At 39.0% G+C, this 27,215-nt stretch overlaps 1 protein-coding gene across 2 annotated transcripts in view; it reads right to left on the bottom strand.

Annotated features, from left to right (window-relative positions):
* The window catches only part of MAGI2 (membrane associated guanylate kinase, WW and PDZ domain containing 2), a gene marked incomplete at its 3' end in the record, with an annotated part of 1,332,164 nt that overhangs the window by 166,579 nt on the left and 1,138,370 nt on the right, over window positions 1–27,215 (bottom strand). The window lies entirely within an intron of this gene.

The following is a 27,215-nucleotide window of genomic DNA, read 5'->3' as shown; positions in this document are numbered from 1 at the left end:
AATTATCACAAATGGTGCGACAATGGGACTGACTCTGTTGTGATCCGAACGACCTTTAAGATAATTAAAAGTATAGATTAATTCCTTTTTCTTTTTTTTCCCTTTATTGTTATTATTTTATCATATGCTGACCCTAGCAAGCCAAAGCATGATCTAGCATACAAAACAAAATTACTTTCTTTTCACATCACCTTGTCCCTCTTTCAACAACTTCACTCACGTTAATGTTAGGTGGTGTCTGATAAAATGCCTAATAAAAAATGGAATGTTGAAAATAGGCCACATAATTTTTACAACCTTTAAAAAACTGGGACTGGTACAAAATGGATTATGGTTTTCAACTATTCCCATTTATAGGAAATATCTGAAGAATCTAGACACAATTATCTAGATGTTAAAGCAATCCCACTCAGTTATGGTGTAAATACTAACTGCAGTGCCACGTTGTGAAGAGCTGATGCTGCATTTTATGAAAAGAGTGAAAGTATGTAAATCCATCATGTTCCTCAGCTTTCCTTGAAACACAGAGCTAAATTTAATGCTTAAGTATAACAACTATCTTACTAAGGAGATGGGTAGAATTAGCTCACTTTCTCACACACTCTGTATGTATGTTCTTGTATCTCTTTCCAACTATTAAAAAAATTCTGTTCAGTGTGTGGTTTGATTATAATTTAATGACAAGGATTTAATCACATCCTTTTTGGTAACAGCTGAGAGTAAAACTACAGATAAATAAATACATTTATCTCTGACTCATTTTGTAAAATGCCAATGAAAACAATTTGACCACTAATTAGAAAAGTGAAAAGCACTGTGACCTATTGGCCAATTAACGATTATTTTCACTGAAGGATAAAATGTATTTGCTGTTTTATGGAATTGCCCGCACAGTTCTTTTGAGAAAAGATGTCATTTACACATTCTCACAATGTCAAAACATTCAATTATTTCCTCTACTTTCTCTGTGTTCCTCCACTTTCTTCTTCTTGCAGTGCCAGAGCGGATTTTGAATATTTGCTGCCTTACATTTGTTAGGTGCTGGGAGTTTCTTAGACTTACAGATGTATTGAAAATGGTTCCTTTTTATAGAGCTCTCATCTCCACCTGGGGCATTATCTTAAAAGATGATTATTCCTCCTATGGAAAATGTATAATCATCAGACCTCTCAGTAGTTATGGTGTCAGAACTAAAGTGGCATAAAAGGGACATTAGTCAAGATCCGACAAGAAGAGAGGACCGTTTAATTTGACCACCTATCATCACAGGCACTTTGGCTTCCCCTTCTTTTGAGGCTGTTTTATTCAGTCTGACCTCAGACCACTGGCACGACCCAGGACTCCTTCACTGCGCCCATTACGGCAGTTTCTGAAATATGTCTAATGATGAGCTGTGCCTAAGAGGCTTTGGTCTCTGAAGCAATAGTTGCCCTTTCTGAGTCATTGTCCAAAAGAAGCTGCTTGCTTCAGAGTAAGTAATTTTAGGTAGTAGAAATAGTATCAGAATAGATTTCCTTAAAAATAAATAACTTACGTGACAGAGTTTCTTTGGCAAATTATCAATCATGCTATAAACATTTAAATGAAGATGAATAGAAAACATCTATTTTGGGTATGCCCAATTTGTCTCAATTAATCGATAAGGTCAAGTTTTCTATATGATTAATCTCCAGTTTTCTGGTCAACTTCATTGGAAGAGCTACATAAACATTATAATAGTGTGGGTCAAATTATTATATATTATAAATGTATGGCAACCTTTGGTAGGGTTTACCCCTCTAAGAAATCTAGTCTATTCCAATTAACATAAAAAAACACCTAAAACAAAATAAAAGCATTTAAATCCTTATTTCTGTAATTTTTCTTTTTCTGAAATCATTCTGGTTTGACACAGATCACAGAAGACAGGCTTGGTGTGTTGAGACTATTACTTTTGGGTGTCTCACCACCTACCTTCACAGGGGTATAAGAATAGGGTAACTTTTTTTTAAGCCTTTCAGAGCTGATAGTCCTTTTTACAAAGCCAAGTTCATAAATAAGAGCTTTTTCTTTAAAATGCTAATAAAGCTTCCTTTATATTTTAGTTTATTTCTGGCCTTTATTTCGCCTACTTCTATAGAAAGCAGAACATTATATTTCTCTGATGGAATTAAAATTTCTTTATAATGACTTGACCTCTGTTTTCCATACTGCTCATTTATTGAAGTGTGCTTGTGTGTGTGTGTGTGTGTGTGTGTGCGTGTACAAATGCAAACATTTATTTAACCCTAACTCTGAGACAACAAAGGTGAAAGACCTCAAGATACAGTTTTAAGCTAACTGAAACATGAGTAGGGACATTTTTAAAAGGGAAGAGAAAAAAATGGGAAAAGTTAGATGCAGCCAATAAGGAAATTTTGATGCATTTAATATGAAGCACAAAACTGAATTAGATCTCTAAAATCTGTCTTCTTTAGAACAAGAAATAAAACTAAAATATATTTTTAATTCCTCATGTAAAAGCACAAGGAGATGGGCAGAGAAACAGAAACAGTGCAAATAGCTTAGAGAAGAAATTCTGGTGCTTGAAAATGGAAGAGCAGAGAAGCCAACACCAACTTCATATTGAAGTTTAAATTAAATTCTACATGTCAACTAAATACAATTTTTAATAAATTACAGGAATATGGTTACCAGATAAAATATAATATGCTCAGTTAAATTTGAATTTCAGATAAGCAATGAATGATTTCGTAGTATGTCCTGTATACTGACTGCATGCGACATACCTTGTATAGGACATACTCATATTAACAATTATTTGTTTATCTGCAATTCAGTTTAACTGGGAAGTCTGTATTTTTATTTTTGCTAAATCTGAACACCCTGTGTAGGGAACACTTTATATATGACCTGGGTAACCAGTTAAAAATAAAAACACAATAGTAATGTCTACTGTAGGTAATATCCATTCAGTTAAGTAAACACCAAAAAATATTTGGTATTTCCTATTCTTGCACCCCCTCCAATGTTTTCTTGCTAGGAATCTTGCTTTGGGAGAAACCTGAGAACATTCTATGCATATCATTGGATTGTGTTGGTCACCTGTTCATTAATAACAATGCTTTGACTGAGGTCTCACCTCATGTGATGCAAACTCTGTGGGGACAATGTCAGTGTCACAAAGGACCGTTTTCAAATTGTGTGATGACTGGCTAGCAACACTGCCTTATCCCAAGGGGAAAGTTCCACAAAAGTGGCTTTTTTCAGAACCTACTTCTCCTGACACGATACCCAAAATGAAAGTACATCAATATAGTCACCGCAGCTCTGAAGGGGGAGCCATTTGTGAGTTGCATTTGCTTTTGTGAGTTGTTTGGTAAGAGTCTTTTTGTTTGTTTGTTTGTTTGTTTTTTTTATCCCTGACTCCTAAATCTGTTCCTCAACCTAATATATTAAGCTGTTCAGTCTATATCTACTCTAATATATTACATATTTTGCAGCTTTAATTTGCATTTGCCTGATGACTAATAATATGTTGTTTTTCTATGCTTACTGACAATTAGTATATCTTTATTTATTTATTTTATTATTATTATTTTTTTTGCGGTACGCAGGCCTCTCACTGTTGTGGCCTCTCCCGTTGCGGAGCACAGGCTCCAGACGCGCAGGCCCAGCGGCCATGGCTCACGGGCCCAGCCGCTCTGCGGCACGTGGGCTCTTCCCGGACCGGGGCACGAACCCGTGTCCCCTGCATCGGCAGGCGGACTCTCAACCACTGAGCCACCAGGGAAGCCCTGTTTGTTTGTTTTTTTAAATCATTATTCACAGGGCACATCACAAGATGACAAACTTTCTTAAAACCACCCCACTTTTCGAATAAGGGATCAAAATACAATAAAGAACAACTTAACAGAGAATCCCTGCATGATATCTTCAATTTGGAATAACGTCAGGGCAACTTTTGGGGATTTCTAGTAATTTCCCCAAACAGGACAAAATCTTTCAATATGCCTCTACATTCCGTTTGATATACTGAATGAACTACCATTTGCAGAATGTGAAATGGTTTCTTCTTCAACTGAAGTACTTGCTACAACATATGACTCTGACTTTGAAAACTATCATTAGTTTCATGTATTTTATAGAAAATTCTACAGTTACTACACATGACAGAGATGCAGAGGAAACACTTTCTATTTCTCTTTTTCTTTAAGCAACAGAAAAAGAGTAGGAACCTGTTTCAGTGAAGATGTCCATGACCTGGGTTATTAAAAGCTTTGTTCTATTTTGCTTGAAAAACAAGACACGACAATGTGAATATACTTAACACTACTGAACTGTTCACTTAAGTATGGTTAATATGGCAAATTTTATGTTGTGTATATTTTATCACAATTTAAAAAATAAAAAATAAAGCAATAAAAAAAGGAGGAAAAAGAAAGGGAGAACAAAAGTATGCACATATCACATAAATGTGAGGGAAAATAAAGAGAGAAAGTAAAGAGAATTTTTTTCACAGTCCCTGTGGCATCCTGCTGGGGGACAGGAAACTCACGTGGACACTCACACAGACACTTTCACCTCTTAAGTTATCCTTTCTTATAAAGGATTGTAAGCAGTAAAGGGGATTCATCTTCCTATTACATCCTGAAAATATTTCAGGGACAGTGAGAAATTCTTCGAATAGAGGAACTCTTTTTTTTAAAGTTTCCCAAAGAGGGGAAAAGCCCCAGGTTTTAAAAATCTCCTGTTAGGGCTAATTTAAGGGAGAAAAATACCACTAATAAAGTTAATCTTTAATTTAAAGATCCTCCCATTTCTCCACAGCCTGGCAAATTTTCCATCAGAAATTCAGCCTTTGGTAAATGTAAGCCAGCAAGGTAATGAGCTAATTTCCATTAAAACTAGTTCAGTGTTATTCACTTTTTTCACGGTTTTTGACTGATCACGTATTTCTTATTAAAATTCATTAAATGAGTTAAACCCTATAGTTCCTTTAGATAATTTGTTTAAGCTATTTCGAATCAGTAAAAGGGCAATTTTTCTTACTGAAACTGACCTAGGCTAAGAAACGGCCTTCCCATTAAGATACTGCTGGTGGTACCCTAACCTCACATCACCATGTTTCAGCCAAGCAAAATACTCAATTTGCAAAGAAAATTTCAAATTAGTTGCCATCTTTGGCCTTACAGAATCTCTTTTTATGTGGAGAGCTGAGCTTTCTCTGCAATGTTTTAAAGATGGTCCTTTCTGCATCTTTTAAATAAAAGTGTTTTTCTTATAAACACTATAAAGCTGTTTTCAAATGGCCATCTCCCCCCAAGGCTTTGTTCTTTATGGAGAGAGCAATCCGACCATTTCAAGTAATCCCAATGAGTGTCTAGAAAGGATAAGCCTGCACATGTTGTCTTCTGATAAACTCAGTTACATAAAGGATATGTTCAAAATAAAGCAGGCCAGGTAGATACCCTTGAATGGGAATAAAGGAACAGACTGGAAGAGGAAGAATTGTGTCAGGGAGGCTAAAACTCAGAGTGAGGTGAGGCTTGCTGAACATATTAGCAACTACAAAGGGCTTTTTCTTCATGTTCTGAACAAGACCAAGGGCAGTGAAGAGAGAAACTGCTCTGTGCTTATGGTGTGCTATAAACAGTTAGCAAAGGAAATGTGGAAGGATATCAGTCCTGCAAATAGAAAAGCCCAATTCTGAGAGTAATTTTTTTTACAATAACGAAAGCATAGCATTGTTCTTTTTCTTTTTTTGAGAAACCAATCTAGAAACATCTTTAAGTAATTTGAAATTAAACATCTTAATTTTAGTCATTAAATTACATCAACATTAAATAAATATTTATTGAGTCATGTGTGTCTCACAAGCACCACAGATTCAACAGAGCAAAAAATGGAAGCTTTGGTCTTCCCTCCCACATCTCTTCTCCTGTGTTCCCTATGTTGAAAAATTTCACTTGCCTTTCCAAGTTTTAAAAACAGGAACCTGAAAGTCATTCTTAACCTCTCTCTCTCTGCCTCACTTCCTTATCACCAAATTCTGTCTATTCTACCTCCAAAATCTATTGCAAATCCACTTCTCTCCATCTCCACAGACACCATCATAATCCACACTCACCATCATCTCTTACTTCAACCGAAGCAAGAGCAAATTTGCGGATGCCACAGAATCTGATCACGCTTAAAATCCTTCAATGGATTCCCACACATTTGTGATAAAACACAAAACCTCCAAGGCTTTATATAAGTTTGTCCCTACTTACTCCCCAGATACCTCATGGGTTATTCCCCTTCACTCACTGAACTTCCTTGAATAAACCAGGCTTTTCTAACCACAGGGCCTTTGCACAAGCTCCTCTGTTTACCTACCCTTTTTTTTAATTCAATCATTTTATTTTTTTTAACATCTTTATTGGAGTATGATTGCTTTACAATGTTGTGTTAGTTTCTGCTGTATAACTACTTACCTCCCCTTTTTAACCCTTCACCAAACTATCTCTGACTCCTTCTTTATGTGTCAGCTTAAACACTGCTTCCTCAGGGAAAATGTCCCTGACCTTTCATTTTAAATCGAAGTTCTCCACTATAATTTTTCATTGCATCCTCTATTTTTACTTTATATGGCACACATCACTATTTATAAATATATTTATGAAATCATATTTATGTAATTGTATTTGTGAGATTATTAGTTTAATGCCCATCTCCCCAACTAAAGTATTAATTCCATTAGGGGAGAAATCATATCTATTTTGTTCACAATGTATTCCCAGTACTTAGCACAATGCTTGACACACAGTAGATACTTCAATAGACATATCTGATGAATTAATAATAGAAGTGAAGAGTGAGGAGGGTAGCATGAAAGAGAGTCACAAGATACTAAGCAGACTGATGAGGCAGGGTGATTTGCTGGGGGTGGAGCCATGGTATAAAGGAGAAGATGAAATCCATGAAGACTTCTAACTTGGGAAACTATATGGATGATGGTGTCATTAGCTAAAGTATGAAATATAGGAAAGAGGTTTCTTTGGAGTCTAGAAAGTTGGGTAATGGGCAAAATGAGTTTGAGGTGCCTTTGGGAGTTTGGGTTCGTATGTAGCTGAAATACATTTTGAAGTTTGAATCAAAGTTAATTTGGGTTCAGGTGAAGACATGTAATAGTTTGCTCTCTTTTCTGGTGCTCAGTAGGAGTTTCGTGATTAGAGATATGTCAGGTAAAACTTAAAACGATATACCAAATTTGCGTAGCATGAGAAGAGAACTCCTCAGGGTATGTAGAATGAATGAATGTCTGGGAGCCAAGTAAACAGAAGGTTTCAAGAAGTAGTCAACAGAAATATTCATAAAACAAGGCTTTAAGTGGTTTGTGAAACATGAGTGTCACAGGTGGCCTCAGTGTAAGCAGCTGATTGTCAGGACAGAGACAGAAATCAGATTTCAGGGGGTCTGAATGAATGGAAAGTGAGGAAGTGAAACTGAGAAGTGGTTACGAGGTAATAAAGCTGCCCATGAGAAGGGAAGATTTCTTTTAGGAGAAGTATACATTCAGATGAGAAGGTACCTGAACAGAGTCTGAAGATTCAGGAGAAAAGGGGATAATTGGTGGAATTATTTCACGATGAGATGAGAGATGGGACATAGAGTGCAAAGGGGAGCAATTAACCTTAATTAAGAGAGAAACAGCATCCAAGTCCTTATCAAGAGGCTGGCGCAGGTCTATGCAGGAAACCTCCAAGGTCTATACCATGGGGCAGGGATGGGACTGAGTAGAATTTACTCACAGTGGGTGAAAGTGGCAAAATCAGGGGGGTTTGTAGGGGCTCTGGGTGTGCAGGGAAACTGGAGGAGAGAACAAAATAACCTGTGTCAAAATGTTTGGTTCAGAGGGATGAGACAAAGATGCAAACAGAAAAATAATTTCTGAGACAGTATAGTGGAGAGGTCATGCACACAGAATACGGGATAAAACTGACTTGGGCTCTAGTCCCAGCTCCAACTGCCACTAGTTACGTCATCTCACACATACTTGGGAGGGCGTGTACACTAGGATTAACTCCCAGGCTCTGAGTGAGACTCTGGATTTGCTCTGAGGCTCACACCTGGGTGGCCATTCCCTGATCTAAGGCTCAGATTCCTTATCTGTAACAAAGTAAAGACAATAATATGGATTATTGCAGGGGGAACTAAATAAAAATGCACTTTACATTTTACCAATTTAAAATGGTATATTGGAGAGGGCAGACAGCAGAAGCAAGAAGAACTACAATCCTGCAGCCTGTGGAACAAAAACCACGTTCACAGAAAGATAGACAAGATGAAAAAGCAGAGGGCTATGTACCAGATGAAGGAGCAAGATAAAACCCCAGAAAAACAACTAAATGAAGGGAGATAGGCAACCTTCCAGAAAAAGAATTCAGAATAATGATAGTGAAGATGATCCAGGACCTTGGAAAAAGAATGGAGGCAAAGATCGAGAAGATGCAAGAAATGTTTACCAAAGACCTAGAAGAATTAAAGAACAAACAAACAGAGATGAACAATACAATACATGAAATGAAAACTACACTAGAAGGAATCAATGGCAGAATAACTGAGGCAGAAGAACCTGGAAGAGAGAATGGTGGAATTCACTGCCGAAGAACAGAATAAAGAAAAAAGAATGAAAAGAAATGAAGACAGTCTAAGAGACCTCTGGGACAACATTAAACGTAACAATACTTGCATTATAGGGGTCCCAGAAAGAGAAGAGAGAGAGAAAAGACCCAAGAAAATAGTTGAAGAGATTATAGTCAAAAACTTTCCTAACATGGGAAAGGAAATAGCCACCCAAGTCCAGGAAGCACAGGGAGTCCCAGGCAGGATAATCCCAAGGAGAAACACGTCAAGACACATAGTAATCAAACTGACAAAAATTAAAGACAAAGAAAAATTATTGAAAGCAACAAGGGAAAAATGACAAATACATACAAGGGAACTCCCATAAGGTTAACAGCTGATTTCTGAGCAGAAACTCTACAAGTCAGAAGGTAGTGGCATGATATACTTAAAGTGATGAAAGGGAAGAAACTACAACCAAGATTACTCTACCCAGCAAGGATCTCATTCAGAATCAACAGAGAAGTCAAAAGCTTCACAGACAAGCAAAAGCTAAGAGAATTCAGCACCACCAAACCAGTTCTACGATAAATGCTAAAGGAACTTCTCTAAGTGGGAAACACAAGAGAAGAAAAGGACCTACAAAAACAAATCCATACCAATTAAGAAAATGGTAATAGGAACATACATATTGATAATTACCTTAAATGTGAATGGATTAAATACTCCAGCCAAAAGACACAGGCTCGCTTAATGGATACAAAAACAAGACCCGTATATATGCGGTCTACAAGAGACCCACTTCAGACCTAGGGACAAATAAAGACTGAAAGTGAGGGGATGGAAAAAGATATTCCATGAAAATGGAAATCAAAAGAAAGCTGAGGGGGAATACTCATATCAGATAAAATAGACTTTAAAATAAAGAATGTTACAAGAGACAAGGAAGGACACTACATAATGATCAAGGGATCAATCCAAGAAGAAGATATAACAATTATAAATATATATGCACACAACACAGGAGCACCTTAAAAGATAAGGCAACTGCTAACAGCTATAAAAGAGGAAATCGACAGTAACATAATAATAGTGGGGGACTTTAACATCTCACTTACACCAATGGAGAGATCATCCAAACAGAAAATTAATAAGGAAACACAAGCTTTAAATGACACAATAGACCAGATAGATTTAATTGATATTTACAGGACATTCCATCCAAAAACAGCAGATTACACTTTTTCCTCAAGTGTGCACGGAACATCCTCCAGTATAGATCATATCTTGGGTCACAAATCAAGGCTTGGTAAATTTAAGAAAATTGAAATTGCATCAAGTATCTTTTCCGACCACAACGCTATGAGACTAGATATCAATTACAGGAAAAAAACCTGTAAAAAATACAAACACATGGAGGCTAAACAATACATTACTAAATAACCAAGAGATCACTGAAGAAATCAAAGTGGAAATCAAGTAATACTTAGATACAAATAACAATGAAAACATGACAATCCAAAACCTATGGTATGCAGCACACGCAGTGCTTAGTGGGAAGTTTATGGCAATACAAGCCTACCTCAAGAAATAAGAAAAATCTCAAATAACAATCTAACCTTACACCTAAAGGAAGTAGAGAAAGAAGAACAAACAAAACCCAAAGGTAGAAGGAAGGAAATCGTAATGATCAGAGCAGAAATAAATGAAACAAAAAACAAAGAAAACAATAGCAAATATCAATAAAACTAAAAGCTGTTCTTTGAGAAGATAAACAAAATTGATAAACCGTTAGCCATACTCATCAAGAAAAAGTGGGAGAGGACTCAAATCAATAAAATTAGAAAGGAAAAAGGAGAAGTTACAACAGACACCACAGAAATACAAAGCATCCTAAGAGACTACTACAAGCAACTCTATGCCAATAAAATGGACAACCTGGAAGAAATGGACAAATTCTTAAAAATGTATAACCTTCCAAGACTGAACCAGGAAGAAATAGAAAATATGAACAGACCAATCACAAGTAATGAAATTGAAACTGTGATTAAAAATCTTCCAACAAACAAAAGTCCAGCACCAGATGGCTTCACAGGTGAATTCTATCAAACATTTAGAGAAGAGCTAACACCCATCCTTCTCAAACTCTTCCAAAAATTGCAGAGGAAGGAACACTCCCTAATTCATTCTATGAGTCCACCATCACACTGATACCAAAACCAGACAGAGATACTACAAAAAAAGAAAATTACAGACCAATATCAATGATGAACATAGATCCAACAATCCTCAACAAACTACTAGCAAACAGAATCCAACAACACATTAAAAGGATCATACACCATGATCAAGTGGGATTTATCCCAGGAATGCAAGGATTCTTCAATATATGCAAATCAATCAATGTGATACACCATATTAACAAATTGAAAGAGAAAAACCATATGATCATCTCAATAGATGCAGAAAAAGCTTTTGAGAAAATTCAACACTCATTTATGATAAAAGCTCACCAGAAAGTTGGCATAGAGAGATCCTACCTCAACATAATAAAGGCCATATATGACAAACCCACAGCAAACATCATTCTCAATGGGGAAAAACTGAAAGCATTTCCTCTAAGATCAGGAACAAGACAAGGATGTCCACTCTTGCCACTATTATTCAACATAGTTTTGGAAGTCCTAGCCACGGCAATCAGAGAAGAAAAAGACATAAAAGGAATACAAATTGGAAAAGAAAAAGTATAACTGTCACTGTTTACAGATGACATGATACTATACATAGAGAATCCTAAAGATGCAACCAGAAAACTGCTAGAGCTAATCAATGAATTTGGTAAAGTTGCAGGATACAAAACTGATGCACAGAAATCTCTTCCACTCGTATACACCAATGATGAAAAATCTGAAGGAGAAACTAAGGAAACATTCCCATTTACCACTGCAACAAAAAGAATAAAATACCTAGGAATAAACCTACCTAGGGAGACAAAAAACCTGTATGCAGAAAACTATAAGACACTGATGAAAGAAATTGAAGATGATACAAACAGATGGAGAGATATACCATGTTCTTGGATTGGAAGAATCAATATTCTAAAAATGACTATACTACCCAAAGCAATCTACAGATTCAATGCAATCCCTAATAAATTACCAATGGCATTTTTTTTTTTTTACAGAACTAGAACAAAAAGATCTTAAAATTTGTATGGAGACACAAAAGACCCTGAATAGTCAAAGCAGTCTTGAGGGAAAAAAAACAGAGCTGGAGAAAACAGACTCCCTGACTTCAGACTATACTACAAAGCTACAGCAATCAGGACAGTATGGTACTGGCACAAAAACAGAAATATAGATCAATAGAACAAGATAGAAAGCCCAGAGATAAACCCATGCACCTATGGTCAACTAATCTATGACAAAGGAGGCAAGGATACACAATGGAGAAAAGACAGTCTCTTAAATAGGTAGTGCTGGGAAAACTAGACAGCTACATGTAAAAGAATGAAATTAGAACACTCCCTAACACCATACACAAAAATAAAATCAAAATGGATTCGAGACCTAAATGTAAGACTGGACATTATAAAACTCTTAGAGGAAAACATAGGAAGAACACTCTTTGACATAAATCACAGCAAGATCTTTTTTGATCCACCTCCTAGATAATGGAAGTAAAACCCAAAATAAACAAATGGGACCTAATGAAATTTAAAAGCTTTTGCACAGCAAAGTGAACCATAAACAAGACAAAAAGACAGCCCTCAGAATGGCAGAAAATATTTGGTAATGAATCAATGGACAAAGGATTAATCTCCAAAATATATAAATAGCTCATGCAGCTCAATATTAAAAAAAACAAAGAATCCAAACAAACAACCCAATCAAAAAACAGGCAGAAGACCTAAATAGGCACTTCTTCAAAGAAGACATACAGATGGCCAAGAAGCACATGAAAAGCTGCTCAACATCACCAATTATTAGAGAAATGCAAATCAAAACTACAAGGAGGTATCACCTCATACCAGTTAGAATGGGCATCATCAGAAAATCTACAAACAACAAATACTGGAGAGGGTGTGGAGAAAAGGGAACCCTCTTGCACTGTTGGTGGGAATGTAAATTGATACGGCCACTACAGAGAGTAATATGGAGGTTCCATAAACAACTAAAAATAGAATTACCATATGAACCAGCAATCCCACTACTGGGCATATACCCAGAGAAAACCATAATTCAAAAAGACACGTGCACCCCAATGTTCATTGCAGCACTATTTACGAATAGCCAGGACATGGGAGCAACCTAAATGCCCACTGACAGATGAATGGATAAAGAAGATGTGGTACATATATACAATGGAGTATTACTCAGCCATAAAAAGGAATGAAATTGGGTCATTTGTAGAGACGTGGATGCATCTAGAGACTGTCATACAGAGTGAAGTAAGTCAGAAAGAGAAAAACAAATATCGTATATTAATGCATATATGTGGAACCTAGAAAAATGGTACAGATGAACTGGTTTGCAGGGCAGAAATAGAGACACAGATGTAGAGAACAAACATATGGATACCAAGGGTGGGAAGTGGCTGGGGGGTGGTCGTAGTGTGATGAACTGGGAGATTGGGATTGCCATGTATACACTAATATGTATAAAATGGATAACTAATAAGAACCTGCTGTATAAAAAAATAAAATAAAATTTAAAATAAATAAATAAATAAAATGGTACACTCTTCCATTTAATGGCTTTGATGCATTTTAAATTCTTTTTCTACAAAATAGAAGTCTGTCTTTTCAGAAAGGTATTCAACAATTTATTGTCACAACAGATGCCTTTATTCTCTTCTCTTGGTTGTTGGTTTTTAAATTTTTTATTTATTTTTTCTGTTTTAAGCTTCGTTTTAAGGTCGTTTAAAATGCCCTTTAAGTCCTTTTAATCTCCCTTTTGCTATATGGAGTATAGCTTGTTTTGCTTTTCTTTGCTTTGCTTATTTTCATCCCATTAGGATTTTCCATTAAGTTCCTTCTATCCTGGTTAGAGGAGTAAGGTAGCCCACTTTAATCTCACTCAACAGTCTCTGTGATCCACTAACAACTGTACCCCCAGTTTACAATGATTATATCACAATTTTTTAAATGAATTGTTTCTAACTTTGCATTTTCCTGTAACTATTTATACAATAATTACTCAAGATTAACTAACTAACCTGGTTCTAATGCTCACCATTTCCTTTTGCCAGCGTTCAGTAAGATATTCTGTGAGAACTGTTCCACATGTAGATGTATTTTTGATGTATTTGTGGGAGGAGGTTAGTTTCATGTCCTTCTCTTCCGCCATCTTGATTCCTCCTCCCACAATTCCTTTTATACTATCATTTCCCCATTTTGGGGTTTTGAACTTTCGTTCTCCGTTAGTATATGTACTCAAATTTTTCAGAAACAGCATATGTTTGATATTGTAGGTAGAATAGTGGCCTTCTAAAGAGGTGTCTAATCTTCAAAACCAGTACGTATATTACCTCACATGGCTAGAGGGATTTTACAGATGTGTTTGACGCTAAGGATCTTGAGAAAAGGATAGCATTTGAGATCATCCAGGTGGGCCCAATCCAACCACATAAATTTTTTTTTTTTTTTTTTGCGGTACGTGGGCCTCTCACTGTTGTGGCCTCTCCCGTTGCGGAGCACAGGCTCCGGACGCGCAGGCTCAGAGGCCATGGCTCACGGGCCCAGCCGCTCCGCGGCATGTGGGATCTTCTCGGACTGGGGCACGAACCCGTGTCCCCTGCATCGGTAGGCGGACTCTCAACCACTGTGCCACCAGGGAAGCCCCCCAAACACACAAATTCTTAAAAGTGGAGAAACTTTCCTGGCTGCAGATAGACAGAGATAGCAACTTGCCATTGCTGGCTTTGAAAATGGAGGGAAAAGGCTACAAGTTATGGTTAGTTCCAGAAACTGGAAAAGGCAAAGAAATGGATTCACCTCTAGAGGCTCCGGAAAAGAATGCTGCTGTGCTGACATGTTGATTTTAGCCAGTGAGACCCATGTTGGGTTTCTAACCCACAGTGCTGGAAGATAGTAAGTCTGTGTCATTTTAAGCCATGAAAGTTGTAGTAATTTATTATAGCAGCAATAGAAAACCTAAAAACATGGTAGCTTTTCTAAGCACTTGCATATGAATTCTAGTTTCATTAATAAATTCTTAGGTCGCAACTTCTTTCTTTCAAAGACTGTGGGATTCTTCTATTGTCCTCTGACAGTTTGTAATGTCAGAGGACAAGCCTGGATCCACTCAATTTTTGTTGATTTGCAAGAACCTTTTTCTTCCTTGAATAATTGTGAACTATTTTCTTTATCCTTTTAAATGCCTTATAAATTTCTATAATGTGCCCGAGTGTGAATTTGTTTTAGTGAAGTATTTCCTGGAATATAGTGACTGCACCTGCTTCAGGTTTTCTCTGAAGTCTTTCTACTCAAGACGGGGTGTGAGGACCTGCAGCATCAGCTTCGCTTGGGAACTTGATAGGAATCCAGAACCTCAGACTCCAGACCAACTGAATCAAATCTGTAATTTAATGATACCCACCCCCACCCCCCAGGTGATCCACATCACATTTGAGAAGTTCTGCTCAAAGAATATTCTATTATTTGTAGATCTGATCTTGACTTTTCCTTTTTTTAAGTTTCTCTTTAATTTCCTTTTCCCTATTTGTCCAACAATATTTATCAAAAGTATGCTATGCCTCTCTCTCTCTTCCAAGGGGCTATAATCGAAGCTCCTGGTTCACACTTCACTTCCTTTCCTCCTCCTCTGGTTACTCGGACCTGCCCTCCTCTGCACCTTGCTTGGCCTCATGTTTGAGACTCTGTATCAAGAACATTAATACTTGTAGAAGAGTGTTGTGCATGTGATTGCTGTTGAGATGGAATAAAGCTGGAGACCTGCTGCTCTGTAACTGTGAAACTCTTCAAGTGGGTCTCTACACCATTAATTTCTTGCAGTATCAGTTCTACCTGTTACTGATTCTAATGAACATCTTAATTTTCTGAGGTAACTTCAAGCCCCCAGATGTGTTTATTATGGCCTTTTTACTTCGTCAAGCATCACTTTGCTTGATTTTTGCATTTCAGCCTCCTCTGCCTGTTTCTGTTTTCTCGAATGTTACATCTTCTAACATCTGAGGATTCCAAGCATGTTTTCTCAGTTTCTTCTGTTGTCTGCAGTAAATCTATTTCAGTTTCATGATCCTCCTCCTGACCTTCAAGGCTAATTATAATTATCCCCTTCTTACATGCTTAGCTTTTTTTGTACGTTCCATGCTGGGCTTTACAGTTTTTTAAAGGGAAAATTTTTCCAGATTCAGGCTCATGCCCTCCACTGCTGCTCACTCAACTGTGTGAAATAATGCCCATTTTGGATTTCATACAACAGTGAACACACGTGCACAGCTTGTAGCCAGACTTCCACTGGCAAGGGTGTCACTTAGCTTTGCTGGACCGTGGGGAGCCTTCTCTCTGACACAAGTTCCTAATTTCGTTTGCTTGGTTTGACGAAAAACATTTGTGTTGTAAAAAGTTTTGAGATGGTCTCTATATACTACCCCAAAGGCTTCGTATAGTTCTGTCTCCGTCTTTGGTGCTTAATGTAATTGCACCACTGCTCCAAGAGGCAAGTGTTCATCACCCTTGCCTCTCTACTTTCTGCTATGCTGTGCTCTGGGATTTGACACTTCAGAACTGGTTGAAAGAGAGTAGTTGGGAAATGAGTGACTATTCATCAGGGAAGAGGTTTAAGCACAACTAAGCAGTACCTGAGTAGTCTTATGAATGCTAGAATCTGTGAATCCCTGACATTTTCTTTTCTATGTATCTGTGGCACTTTACTGAGTAATTTGAGAAAGCAGACAGGAGATTCCTTGGCCTGATGTCATCTTACATAGAACTTCTTATAAAGAACAATTTTATTTCTATTTGTCTATATGTTATATAGACAAATACAACATTATATATTATCTATTTATATATTGCTATTTATAGACTAAGGTCTGAAATATAGGCAGAACTGATGTTTATCTCCTATTTCAACTAACTTAACCAGCTAAGGCTTGATCTTCATTTAAGGTGCTGGTATACCTGATAGCACCACTTAAGCACTGCAGGTGGATAGTACAAATAGGATTGCCCTTGGAACGTATTTTTCAATCACAAAACAGATAAAATTTTTGTTTGCTTTGTGGTGGGAATTCATGGTGCAGTTGAGTTGGTTTCTTTCTCTCCCCCTCCCACGCCATTCTTATCCCCCAGGTTCTCCTGTGGACTTTGCACAGAGGGACTTCATTGACTGCAGTTTGTGAATCAATGTTTTACATAACACGAAGGCAAAAGATGCCATTTTAGTTCGGGTTTTTCCAAATGCAGACCCTGGCGTGAGGACTCGGGTGACCGTAGGAAGCAGAAATGAAGAAGGAGGAAAGTGAATCAGGGAAGTGAAATACTAATGAGCGGATAATCACTGTGAGCCCCTGGGACTTCCCACATGGATCTTCTGAGAAGCCACGGGGAGCACACATCAGAACTTTCCTACAGTGGAATGGCGAGGTCAGGGCCTTCAGGTTCTGACTCTCCTCTCCCACTGGGGAAAGGGATTGCTTTTCACTGAGTACTGCTTTCCCAGTGTTAACTTTCCCACTTTTGTGGGTTGTTCCTGCTTAAGGCTGAGGAAGCACCTGTAGTGCCACAGAAATTTCTGCGGCAGAGAATCAGAGATGCCGGTGCTTGAGGCAGGACTGTCAGTTGACTGGAAACATCCACAACGGCCTGTGAGTTCAGGTGAGCTAAGACAAGGAACAGCAGATCTCGTTGACGAAAACTGGAAAACCTTATCTGTGCTGGGAGGAAAACCTAAATAAATATGCCCTTAGACTAATTATTTTGGGGGGAACAGAGGATTTACATAGCATTAAAATGGGGATGACAAATGAGTTCCAACTCTCATGCCAGCTCTGATCAACTGGCTGCCTACAGAGTTGGGTTGAGGAGGATTCTCAACAGCCTCGGTAGGAAATCAAACCTTTATCAATTAGCATCCCAGACATGGAAAGGGGAGCACGGAGGGGTGGCATGTGAGCCTGTGGGCCATGTATTTGCCACCCTGCTTTAAAGTGGAGACTATTTTTATTAATATCAGCGCTGAACGAGATTTCCTTAATGAAGTACAATTCTTTCACAGATTTGCCCTTTCAAAATGCACAGCATGTGGACTGCCTTTGGTTCATGGGGGAATTCTCCAATTAACATTATGAGTAAGACTGGGATAAACTTCAAAGGCACAGCAGTTATAGGCATTAGCTTTGTCATTCTGCTACATATTTCAAGTAAACATGCTAAGTTTTCTCACTGATACATAAAAAATGAAATAGTCTTAGTATTAACTGGAAAATACAAAAGGGATCAAAGGCAGACAGCGGTCAATAGCGTCAGTGCTTGGTCATAGGGTCAATGTTCAGACAAGTGTCATTTGGGGGGTGGTGGTGAGAATATTTAAGTTCTCTTAGCAAATTTCATTACACAGTACAGTGTTAACAACTATGGATGTGTTAATTAACTAGATGCAAGAAACCTTTTCACAATATCAAATCACCATGATATATAATTTCATTTGTCAATTATACCTCAATAAAACTGAAAAAAAGAAGCGTTGGAGGAAAATAGTCATTACATCAAGTGGGGAAAAAAGTGTAATTCATCTGTCAGAATGTCTTGATGAGGAAAATATCACCATTTACCCTGGGACATGATTCCAACTGTTGATTCAAAGAATAAGTATAGTATTAAATACATCTCAACTTACACCACTGCAATTCAACTTGATTTCAAGTCCTGTGGTTATTCCTAAATATTCCTCAATTCTCACCTCCAATAATGCATCTGAGTCCAAACTACCATTAAGTCACTGCTGCTAATCTCCTCTCACTTGGTTCGGTTACACACAATGTAGTCACAGTAATATTTTCAGAGCCTAAATCCTATCACGTTGCTCCTATACTTAAAACTCTATAATCAACTTCCTGGCGCTGGAAAGAACAAAGTGAAAATCCAGTATAGAACCTGTCTGTTTCCCAACCATCTTTCTAGACGTGCCTTGCTCTGGACTCTCACCTGCTTTGCTTTCTCTACTTTAGTGTCAGAGACCTTCTTTTAGTCCCTCAGACCATCCAGGCTCCCTCTCACCATGAGGTATTTGAACCTGCTTCCCTACCCTCAGCACTTGGTTTACCCCTGTTTATTGTTGAGATCTTGTTTCCAGGGTCCCTTCTTAGGCAAGGCATCCTGGACCTCTCTAAGCCACATCCCGTAACTAGAGGCTCTCAGCTCCATGGACCTCTCAACACTCCTCTTTCCTCCCATTTCCACGGCCAAGATCACTAATTGGTAAGAATATAGCTTCTTGTGATAACTCTCTCTCCCCCAGGCGTTTAAAACTCCCCTGATGGCAGGGGTCATATCTGTATTTTTGTTCCTTCTTGATTCTCCAGTTCCTAGCACAGTACCTAGCATAGAGCAGGTGGTCACTAAATATTTGTTGAATTAATAAAAAAAAGTCAAAATGTATTTTTACTAATACTAAAAAAGTTTAATTTCTGAGAAAAATCTTATTTCTTTAGCAATTTATCATTTAAATGGTAGTTTGGGGTATACTGTTATATATTAGGTATGAAATCCCTGTGAAGAAGACAGGAAGGAATGATTACAAGCATCTTGCAGACAACACAGGTTCTGATGGTGGCCTACAGGCATGCAAGAGGGAGGTGGCTGAACCAAGACTCACCCACATCCTCTTTGACTCCAAGTCTAGAGTTTTTTCCAACAGTTTGTCAGAGCACAATGACAGATTATTATGCAATTAGTAGACTAGTTCATTGCTATGATCTTGTCCTAAGATCTTCTAGATCAGCAAGTAGACTTGCAATGTCTATTTGGGCATTACTTATTGGTTTTACAGTCAATGGGACAGAAACGACCAGCAGCAGTGACCACCTGAGGATGCATGACACTGGGGGCTATGGGGATGGAGGAAGAGTTACTAGGTACACATCATGACCTAGTATGTATTTATTTGCACCTCAGAGACACCACCAGAAGGGGCATCACGCCCAAGGTACCATTGTGTTTAGGAAAGAAAGTTAACTCAATTAGAGACCCTGTGAAGTCCCACACGGGTAGGTTGGAATAACTGGAAAGGGCAGGAGAGACAAAGACATCTGGAACTGAAGAAGCTAGATGTGCTGGGCAGAGAACAAAGCCCTTCACAACTCTAAAGTTATCATCCTATTTCAGAGATGACAGAATGAAAGGAAGACTCTCGCGCTGTCAGCAGTTGCCATGCTTGGGCCCTGACACCTGTATTATAAGTTGATAGCATGTTGGAGCCAGAGGGGACTCTCCAGCCACCTGATTTCTCATTTTCCAGATGTGGACACAGAGTGTGTCTCACCGAATCATCACAGAGCTGATGACTTAACCGCTAGATGTGCCTGAGCATCAGAAGTGACACAGATCTTTCCGAGAAGGGAGTAAATCAGCTCTTAAACTCTCCTCTCACTAACTGACCTCTAAGCTAAATAAAACCATGATTTGCTTTGATTTTAATCTTAAGGAAATTAGTGAAGAAAGGGGCCACATTTTGCACTGGCAAAACTACCTTTATTTTTAAGAATTAATTCTTAGTGATCCCACGATAAATACTTTTCAGTTGAATAGAATTCCATCCAGTTGTCAGTTTATTTTTGAGTAATTTCCCATTATTTTTAAGTCACTTTAAAAAAAGATACCTACAAAAGATGGAAGCTTTCAGGTTTCTAACGACGTCACTATCTAAAGATGCACAGGGTTTGAAAGAGTGTGAGCCACTTTCTGTCACCTGCACATGACAGATAAAGCATGTTTGTGTCACCTGGACCCACCTAGGAACTCAGTGGGTCTGATTTGGTTCCTGAAGACGCAGTAGTGCTGTGGGCTGACGCTCACCTCGGATCCTGCTTCAGTGGTGACTGGATAGGCTGCATCTAGATTTTTTTCTACTGGAATTAACCAGTGGAGAGCCACGCTTTACGGAACGAGGCACTCCTGCAGAATCTGGTACTTCATCACAGCTGACATTTCACGCCTCGTCTGTCCTCATCCGCCTCCCATACGAAGGGGAACTAGAACATCCTCCTCCTTTTGTGTGGGTGAAAGTCAAACTGTGACTCCAGCCACTGCTCCTGCTGACGGGCCGCTCTAACGATGACTGATGTCCTACAGAGGAGCGTGGAGAACCTGCAGCGTCTACCTTTCTAATGAGATCAGGGTACACTCCTCGGTCCTTATTTTCTCACTTTACACTTGTTCCCTTGGGCTCTCCTTCACTCTCATGGCTCTAGTTTCTGTCTGCCTGAGAATAATTTGTAGTGTTGTCTTTCTCATCCTGACCTCTACTATCAACACTCCTCAGCCCCATGTGTCCCTTGTTTCTCACTCAACGGCTCACTCACTCGTTCATTTACTTATTCACCATTAAACCAATAGTCATCAGATGACAACTGCAGGCCCAGCATTGTCGGTCTGGACAGCTTACCTGCTAAGACAAGGTAACAGTTGATGTTGCTGAATCTCCTACAACCGCTTCCTCTCTCCTCGCCCCCTTTTCTCCTCTCACTGACACACTCCCTTGAGGTGAGCTTATTTACCTGCAGGGCTTCTCCTACTCTTTAAGATTTCTAAATCAGCCCATCCTTCCCCTGAGGCCAAGCCCACGTGTCCATCTATATCTGCACTGCCCATTCTATAGGGCTACAACCAAACATGCAGTCTCTTCCCTCTAAAGCTTCCTTTACCTTCAACAGTCCCTGAATCTATAAAAGGCACGAGCAATCCCCCAGTTGTCTAAGCTGGAAACCTTGGGCTCATCCCAAATTAGTCTTCTCCTCCCTCCTTCACATTCCATCAGTCCCGAAGGTTCCATATCCCTGGTATCTCCTGTGCTCGTGTCTTCTTTCCATGCTTGCTCCTGCTACTGGATTCAGAACTCCAAAGCCTCATAACTTCTTGCCTACACTACTGTCAATGACCTCTAAACAGTCACTCCTTTCCTCTATTCTTGCCCTCTCCAATCATCCCTTCTTTTGAACAAGGACATAAGAAAGACCACATCAAGGCTGTCATTCAAACTCAGAGAAAGGACTCATAGGTTTCCTTCTAGTCAGTACAGAGGGTATGATGAAATCAGAGCACTGTGTCTGTCAGGTACCACAGTCTATTCTGTGCTGACTAGAATACAAGAATGTACGTCTCTTGAGTGCACAGATCATATTCTTACCCTGGGCTGAAGACATAATCAGAAAATAATCAGACGAGAAAAAAGCCTGTGAAACATGATCATGAACAACACAAATGTCGACATTTTTGCAAATCATCAGCAACCTAATCAATGCCTGGAGAGTCAAGGAGGTGAAGTAGATGGGCCTCCCCTTCTTTGCCTGTTCCACAGTGTCTCTGGGTGAGCAGCTGCCACAGCTGGGGGCTTCAGTTTTTTAGGACTTATGAGTCCTCAGCCTATATTTTTTTCATTACATCATTCTCCCCTTAGGAACATTAGAAAAACATGTATGTTTTCTCACTCTGTTCCCTAGACCATGTGTTATTTCACCTTTAGGTAAAATGCTCTCCACTTTCAAGAGTCTTCTGTACAACGAATGGATAAAGAAGATGTGTCACATATATACAATGGAATATTACTCAGCCATAAAAATAAATGAAACTGAGTTATTCGTAGTGAGGTGGATGGACCTAGAGACAGTCATACAGAGTGAAGTAAGTCAGAAAGAGAAAAACAAATACCATATGCTAATACATATATATGGAATCGAAAAAATTAAAAAAACAGGTTCTGATGAACCTAGGGGCAGGACAGGAATAAAGACACAGACATAGAGAATGGACTTGAGGACACAAGGAGTGGGAAGTGTAATCTGGAACAAAGTGAGAGAGTAGCATTGACATATATACACTACCAAATGTCAAATAGATAGCTAGTGAGAAGCAGCTGCATAGCACAGGGAGATCAGCTCGGTATTTTGTGACCACCTAGAGGGGTGGGATAGGGAGATGCAAGAGGGAGGGGATATGGGGATATACGTATACATATAGCTGATTCACTTTGTTATACAGCAGAAACTAACATAACATTGTAAAGCAATTATACTCCAATAAAGATGTTAAAAAAAAAAAAAGAGCCTTCTGTCCTGAAAAAAAAAAGAAAAGAAAAAAAAATGCTCACATACTTGACCTGTAAGTCTGGAGACCCATTCAGAGATGTGTTTTTTAAAAGAATCGGCTTTGACATTTCTGGAAATAGGAACTCTTTTCTGAAAGTACTTATAAAGAAGGAAGTTATAAATCGTGGTACCACATCCAATTTAGAGGGTAACTTTCAAAAGTTCTGAGACTTTGAAAAAATATTAATAGAAAATTTAAAGAGTATACTATCAAATAGTTTAAAGAAATATTAACTAATAATTTTAAAACAATATTAAAATATTAATAAATATGCTAAATAATCAAAGACCACCATTAAAATATTGATAAGGACCCAATGAGATAATTTACTTACTTTGATGAGATAATCACCAAAACCATTGAGTGTTAATGCCACAAGTCTCTCTTTTTTTTATGATTTATGGCTAGTATTCTATATTACCCTTTTTTTTCTGCATTATGATGAGAACAGATAAATTTATGGTATAAAAGCCAGTAGGAACCTAGCACAGGACTTGTGCATTTTTGAATCCATAACTGGGAAGGGACTGGATGAGTATATCACTGTTATATGTGTCATCATTATTAAGTCTGTTCTTATCAGAGCCACTTATTTTTCCAAGCATTTAGGACACTAATTTAAAACAAAACTGTGGACTTCCCTGGTGGTCTAGTGGTTAAGAATCCACCTTCCAATGCAGTGGATGCGGGTTCGATCCCGGTTGGGGAACTAAGATCCCACATGCCACAGGGCAACTAAGCCTGCGCACTGCAACTACTGAGCCTGTGTGCCACAACTAGAGATCCCACGTGCCACAACTAGAGAGCCCACATGCCGCAAGTGCTGAGCCCATTCACTCTGGAGCCCCCGTGCCACAACTAGAGAGCCCACATGCCACAACTTCTGAGCCTGCATGCCACAACTAGAGAGGAGCCCATGTGCTGCAAATAGAGAAGCCTGGGCGCCGCAACGAAAGATCCCGCATGCCGCAACGAAGATCCTGCATGCTGCAACTAAGACCCAATGCAGCCAAATAAATAAATAAAACTAAATAAATAAAACAAAATTGCCCCCACGTCTTTTAGGCTGACAAAGACTTGGTACAACTGACGTGCAAAAGCAATTGCCCTCCGTATGTTTGCTATCCCTTGGATTAAAATCATGTAAAGCCCCAGATTGCCTGAGTCAAAGGCAACATTACAGGAACACTGTCATTCTCAATTACTGCAGAAGAAAGAGTACACAGATTTCATTGTGAAATAGAAGAGTTCGTTCAGTTGTATGTTTATGGTTTTGGATTGACCTGCTTCACCTGGGGGTGGGGTGGGGTACAGGAGCAATGAGCAGTGTAGTTTATGCAGGAGCAAAAGAAATACTGTTTCCTTAAAACAGTTAAAAGGAAAGTTTTCACCCAGAGATGACTTCTCAGGTGAACTATTATGTTGTGTGGGCTACAGAGAGAGATCTCCACTCATTATTCTTCATAATCCTTTACATTTTACAGGAAGAGCCATAAAAGCTCTTTTTGGCTTTATTTCATCCAATATGGTTTTTGGGGTGGAAGTGTACCAGTAAATAATTGCACAGTTTTCCTACTTTTGCCTTATTTCAAAAGTCTCAATTCCAAAGAGTCAAAGCCTCATGGTGAGTAAGTTTCTGGAAATTTACTAGCTCTCTGCCCATGACTGAGGTTCAAGTCACCACAGCTGCCAGTCATGCCCACCCACATGTTGTCCAGATCCTCGTCTGTTATCTCCAGCTGGGCAAAAAGCCCCTGGGTCTGGCTCCTTCTCTCCTTCTTCTCTGCTCACTTTTTTTTTTTTTTTTTTGCAGTACGCAGGTCTGTCACTGTTGTGGCCTCTCCCGTTGCGGAGCACAGGCTCCGACGCGCAGGCTCAGCGGCCATGGCTCACGGGCCCAGCCACTCCGCGGCATGCGGGATCTTCCCGGACCAGGGCACGAACCTGTGTCCCCTGCATCAGCAGGCGGACTCCCAACCACTGCGCCACCAGGGAAGCCCTCTGCTCACTTCTAATTCACTCAGAACCAGCTCAGCTGGCCCAGGCCCAGCAGATGTCCTGGAAACAAATGACCGGCCAGCTTGTACTTCTGAGTGTGGCTTCCCTGGAGTCCCTTTTTGGGATGCTCTACTACTACTCTAAGACTCAATCCTGACTACTCACCCAGAAACCGGTTGTCAGGCTGCAGCAGACCTCCAGCTTGAATTCTTTCCCCCTTATTTTCTGAGATTTCAACTTTTCATTTACCCACACCAGGAAGCTTGTCTGTCAGTCCATTGCTAGGACCACTATGCCTCTGTTTATGATCAGCAGACTCAATCTAGATAGCTGTCTGATAAAGGCCCTTTCCACACAAATTGTCTTAGCATTTATAAAAATAATACTTACTAAAAAACAGTTTTTGAGCACTTACTATGTATCTGGCTCCAAGTGTTCATCTCTCTGCACCTCGGAGTTTTAGAAGTAGAGTTATTTTAGGGCATAATTCCTAAAGTGAAACAGCCTGACTAATTGGCTGGGGTAAGACTGCTTCAAAACCAAATCATATTTGATGAGGGCTGGCCAGAGAGAGGCTAATTTCTTCCCAAACACCCTGATCTACAAAGCATTCTGGGCAAGGGCTTCATTTTATCATAGTCCACCACCCCTCCACATGATTAAAATATTTCTAGGGAAATTAAAATTTTTTTAGTTCTTTGAATGTCCAATGGCAGATCTTGGTTTCTGCACCTGCAGCCACACTGCACAAATCCTGGGGGCACTGTTCACATACGACAGTGTTTCTCAAATATCTCTGACAAATGACCATTAAAAAGAAGAGTCTAGGGCTTCCCTGGTGGCGCAGTGGTTGAGAGTCCGCCTGTCGATGCAGGGGACACGGGTTCGTGCCCCGGTCTGGGAAGATCCCACATGCCGCGGAGCGGCTGGGCCCGTGAGCCATGGCCGTTGAGCCTGTGCGTCCAGAGCCTGTGATCCGCAAGGGGAGAGGCCACAACAGTGAGAGGCCCGCGTAACCAAAAAAAAAAAAAAAAAAAAAAAAAAAAAAAGAAGAGTCTAATCCACCAAGAGCGAACACTTGAAAAAATGATTAGAAAATTAAAATAAAAAAATACAAGCCCCAATTAAAAAATTGCTTCAACAGACATAAAATTACTTGAGTTAGTTTGCTATAAAAGTTTTAAATGCTTACTTTCAGTTTCTTACATCTTTTTTTGAGCACTGGTGACAACAGTTTCTGGATGATACTGATCCATGGGCTATACTTTGAGTAGCACCCACAGGTCTAGGACATAGATTCTATGTGAATGGTGCCCCCTAGCATTGTCCAGTGTCGAGGTCCTTCCTGGCCCCAGGCATTCTGAGTTTAACTGTCAGAGAACAACAAGAGGAAGTGTACTATGTATTTAAAAAAAAGAAGAAGAAGAAGAAGAAGGAGTAGCAAGAACTTCTCTCAGAGACTTTGGTATGGTAGGTCAATTAATTGGTTACAGACAAAATACAAGGCATTGCTGTCTGTATTTAAACTTCATACCTGAGCCTTTCACCACCTTAAAGCTGGAACTTCACATCCATGCTCATTAGTGATCCGATGCCACAGCCAGGGAATGAGAGCTTTTTCAGTTAATTCAGAGATTCTGGCCAAAGTCCAATTTGGGTAATTGCTTCTGCCTACATGAATGTCTCCCACCACTGAAATTATACTTCCCCTGTTAAACTACTGTGTCATATCACATTCTGCCTTTGACTAGCTGCCATTATAAACTTTAGAGGTAACTACCTTTTCCTGCCAGGTAAAACAATAAAAAAAAAAAAAACAACAAAAAGCTTGTGTGTGTGTATGTGTCTTCCTCTGCGAGGTTTACAAACATAAGAATGGCTTCTCAAGGGAAAGAGTGTTAACTAAATGTACAGTCAGAATGATACTTGTATCAGAACAGGAATTTCACTGGATGTTTACACAACAAGGCTGTAGGATGAGAAAACTGAGTCTTCCGTAAATAAGGAGATGCAAATGCCAATAACTGCAGGGCCTGGAGAGGCATGGTCAAATGCATGGGTTTTAAAGTCAGACTTTGGTTTGATTATATATTGTGGGACAGTATTATTAAAAAGAGAGACTTTAAAGATGTTTAAGAAAAGTTTAGGCATAAGTCTATTTAAGGCTTCCACCTCTCTGCACAATTTTGGTGTTCTTATTCTTTTCTTGTAGAGTTGGTGTAAAAAGGGCTATAAAAGCATAACTCTTTGAATATTCATTTAAAAATAAAAAAAGACTTCTTAGCTACTTTTTTCTAAA

The sequence above is a fragment of the Mesoplodon bidens genome (assembly GCF_964165515.1).
Source record: "Mesoplodon bidens genome assembly, chromosome: 9".
Lineage (NCBI taxonomy): Eukaryota > Metazoa > Chordata > Mammalia > Artiodactyla > Ziphiidae > Mesoplodon > Mesoplodon bidens.
Note: the sequence above shows the minus strand (reverse complement) of the source record. Positions and strands in the feature narration are given on the sequence as shown.